This window comes from Azolla caroliniana, unplaced genomic scaffold (assembly GCF_043228905.1).
Source record: "Azolla caroliniana isolate FFs.n. ecotype wild unplaced genomic scaffold, voAzoCaro1.0.p SCAF_7, whole genome shotgun sequence".
Taxonomy (NCBI): domain Eukaryota; kingdom Viridiplantae; phylum Streptophyta; class Polypodiopsida; order Salviniales; family Salviniaceae; genus Azolla; species Azolla caroliniana.
This window is the reverse complement of record NW_028230442.1, coordinates 8,486,565-8,491,020: the sequence shown is the minus strand read 5'-3', so window position 1 is coordinate 8,491,020 and position 4,456 is coordinate 8,486,565. Positions and strand designations below refer to the sequence as shown.

Sequence of the window (4,456 nt, the reverse complement as noted above, 5' to 3'; positions counted from 1 at the left end):
CTACGCCGATATTGCTTTCACACCAACAAATATAACCAATGATAATAGTGACAAAAAATCTATCAAAGCAATCACATGTACCCCTTCAATTCTTTGGATGTATGAAAACACAGACTTGCAAGAAGTCGTCACCTAAGAGGTGAGAACTCTCGCGGGGAGACCCCATGTACTTTGCAGGCACACGCCTTAACCACTCGGCCAAGTGACGTGATATACTTCATTAACACTAGTTATAAAATTAAGGGAAATTAAATGTGTAGGGAAATTAAATATTACTACGCCGATATTGCTTTCACACCAACAAATATAACCAATGATAATAGTGACAAAAAATCTATCGAAGCAATCACATGTAACCCTTCAATTCTTTGGATGTATGAAAACACAGTCTTGCAAGAAGTCGTCACCTAAGAGATTCGAACTCTCACAGGGAGACCCCATGTACTTTATAGGCACACGCCTTAACCACTCGGCCAAGTGACGTGATATACTTAATTAACACTAGTTATAAAATTAAGGGAAATTAAATGTGTAGGTAAATTAAATACTAATACTCCGATATTGTTTTCACACCAAGAAATATAACAAATGACAATAGTGACACAAATCTTTCGAAGCAATCACATTCATCCTTCCCGTTCTTTGGATGTATGGAAACACACCCTACTCGCGAGAAAGTTTAAATGTTTAGGGAAATTAAATAGTACTACTTCAATATTGATTTCACACCAAGAAATATAACTAATGACAATAGTGACGCATATCTTTCGAAGCAATCACATGTATGGTTTCAATTCTTTGGATGTATGGAAACACAGTCTATTCGCTAGAAAGTCTAAATGTAATTAAATAGTACTACTCCGATACTGTTTTCGCACCAAGAAATATAACCAATGACAATAGTGACACAAAATCTTTTGCAGCAATCACATGTATCACTTCAATTCTTTAGATGTATGGAAACACAATCTTGCAATAAGTTGTCAACTACGAGATTCAAACTCTCACGAGGAGACGCCATGTACATAGCAAATACAAGCCTTAACCACACCGCCAACGTGACTTGATAAAATGTAAATTGAAACTACTTAATAAAAAAATAGAAACTTTAAATGTTCAGGGAAATTAAATAGTACAATTCCGATATTGTTTTCACACCAAGCAATTTAACCAATAACAACAGTGACAAAAAATCTTTCGAAGAAATTACATGTATTCCTTCAATTCTTTGGATGTATGGAAACACAGCCTACTCGTGAGAAAGTTTAAATGTTTAGAGAAATTAAATAGTACTACTTTGATATTGTTTTAACACCAAGAAATATAACTAATGACAATAGTGACACAAATCATTCGAAGCAATCACATGCATCCTTTCCATTCTTTCGATGTATGGAAACACAGTCTACTTGCGAGAAAGTTTATATGTTTAGGGAAATTAAATAGTACTACTACAATATTGTTTTCGCACGAAGAAATACAACCAATGACAATAGTGACACAAATCTTTCTAAACAATTACATGTATCCTTTCAGTTCTTTGGATGTATGGAAACACAGTCTACTCGTTAGAAAGTCTAAATGTTTAGGGATATTCAATAGTACTACTCTAATACTGTTTTCACACCAATACTCTCACGAGGAGATGCAATTTACATAGCAGCCACAAGCCATAACCACTCGGCCAACATGACATGATAAAACGTAAATTGAAACTTCTTATAAAAAGAAAATAGAAACTTTAAATGTTTAGGGAAAATAAATAGTACGACTCCGATATTGTTTTCACACCAAGAAATATAACCAATGACAACAGTGACAAAAAATCTTTCCAAGCAATTACATGTATTCCTTCAATTCTTTGAATGTATGGAAACGCAGCCTACTTGCGAGAAGGTTTAAATGTTTAAGGAAATTAAATAGTACTACTCCAATATTGTTTTCACACCAAGAAATACAACCAATGACAATATTAATACAAGTCATTTTACGCTATCACGTGTATCGTTTCAGTTTTTTGCATTAATGGAAATATTCTCCCATGAAGTCGTCACCTAAGAGATTCGAACTCTCGCAGGGCGACCCCATGTACTTAGCAGGCACACGCCTTAACCACTCAGCCAAAGTGACTTGACAAAAATCAAATTTGAGACTAGTTATAAAAATTAAATCGAAAGTTTAAATGTTTACGGAAATTAAATAGTACCACTACGATATTGTTTTCACACCAACAAATACAACCAATGACAATAGTGACACCAACCAATGGAAACACAGTATTGCAAGAAGTCGGCACCTGACAGATTCGAACTCTCGCGGGGAGAACCCATGTACTTAGCAAGCAAACGCCTTAACCACTCGGCCAAAGTGACTTAATAAAATTAATTACTAGTTATAAAATTAAGGGAAATTAAATAGTACTACTCCGATATTGTTTTCACAACAAGAAATATAACCAATGACAATAGTGACACAAATCTTTCAAAGCAATCACATGCATCCTTTCCGTTCGTTGGATGTATGCAAACGTAGTCTACTCGCGAGAAAGTTTAAATGTTTAGGGAAATTCAATTATACTACTTCGATATTGATTTCACACCAAGAAATATAACCAATGACAATAGTGAATAAAAATCTTTTGAAGTAATGACATGTATCCCTACAATTCTTTGGATGTATGGAAACACAATCTACTCGTGAGAAAGTTTATATGTTTAGGGATATTAAATAGTACTACTCCAATACTGTTTTCCCACGAAGAAATACAACCAATGACAATAGTGACACAAATCTTTCAAAGCAATCACATGCATCCTTTCCGTTCTTTGGATGTATGGAAACACAGTCTACTCACGAGAAAGTTTAAATGTTTAAGGAAATTAAATTTTACTACTTCGATATTGATTTCACACCCTGAAATATAACCAATGACAATAGTGAAGAAAAATCTTTCGAAGTAATGACATCTTTCCCTACAATTCTTTGGATGTATGGAAACACAATCTACTCGCGAGAAATTTTATATGTTTAGGGAAATTAAATAGTAGTACTCCAATATTGTTTTCCCGCGAAGAAATACAACCAATGACAATAGTGACACAAATCTTTCTAAGCAATCACATGTATCCTTTTAGTTCTTTGGATGTATGGAAACACAGTCTACTCACGAGAAAGTATAAATGTTTAGGGAAATTCAATAATACTACTCCGATATTGTTTTCACACCAAGAAATATAACCAATGACAATAGTGACACAAAATCTTTTGCGGCAATCACATGTATCACTTCAATTCTTTAGATGTATGGAAACACAATCTTGGAATAAGTCATCAGCTACGAGATTCGAAATCTCACGAGGAGACGCCATGTACTTCGCAGGCACAAGCCTTAACCACTCGGGCAACGTGACTTAATAAAACATAGATGCAAACTACTTATAAAAGGAAAATAGAAACTTTAAATGTTCAGGGAAATTAAATAGTACGACTCTGATATTGTTTTCACACCAAGAAATCTAACCAATGACAATGGTGACAAAAAATCTTTCGAAGCAATTACATGTATTCCTTCAATTCTTTGGATGTATGGAAGCACAGTCTACTCGAGAGAAAGTTTTAATGTTTATGGAAATTAAATAGTACTACTCTGATACTGTTTTCACACCAAAAAATACAACCAATGACAATATTGATACAAATCATTCAACACGATCTCGTGTATCATTTCAATTTTTTGCATGTATGGAAACATTTTCTTCCATGAAATCGTCACCTGAGAGATTCGAACTCTCTCGGGGAGACTCCATATACTTAGTAGGCCCACGCGTTAACCACTCGGCCAAAGTGACTTGACAAAAGTTAATTTTGAAACTAATTATAAAAATTAAATCGAAAGTTTAAATGTTTAGGGAAATTAAATAGTATTACTCTAATATTGTATTCACACCAACAAATCTAACCAATGAGAATAGTGAAGAAATATAATCCATGACATGTATTCCTTCAATTGTTTGGATGTATGGAAACATAGTCTACTCGCGAGATAGTTTATATCTTTAGGAAAATTAAATAGTACTACTCGAATATTGTTTTCACAAGAAGAAATACAACCAATGACAATCAGTTCCTCCGTCCTTGGTTACTGACTACCGGTTCCTCTGTTTGTTCCGAATCCGAATCTGATTCGGGATCTTGTCCGGTTCCCATGTCTTCTTCTTCTTCTTGTTCTCCGGTCGGTAGGTAGAGTGTCATTCGGTTTTCAACCGGGTAAGTCCTTGTGTCCTCAAGCCGGTTTTAATTGGATGATCCGGAGTTCATTGTTGGGTATGTGAGGAAGAGTAGGAAACACACAAGAAGCTCAAAGAAAGAAGCACTCACACAAGGAAGGCAATGGCTGGAATAGCTCTCTATTGATGAATGTTCCTAAAAAAAAAATAGGAGCTGAAATATATATCCC

The 4,456-nt window shown here is 34.7% G+C and overlaps 2 non-coding genes across 2 annotated transcripts; both read right to left on the bottom strand.

Moving 5' to 3' along the window:
- Positions 1-400: 400 nt before the first annotated feature.
- TRNAY-AUA (transfer RNA tyrosine (anticodon AUA)) lies at positions 401-483 on the bottom strand. The gene has a single exon. It is a non-coding gene; the product is annotated as a tRNA-Tyr (tRNA).
- Positions 484-2,048: 1,565 nt separating this feature from the next.
- On the bottom strand, positions 2,049-2,130 carry TRNAS-GCU (transfer RNA serine (anticodon GCU)). The gene has a single exon. It is a non-coding gene; the product is annotated as a tRNA-Ser (tRNA).
- Between the last annotated feature and the right edge of the window lie 2,326 nt (positions 2,131-4,456).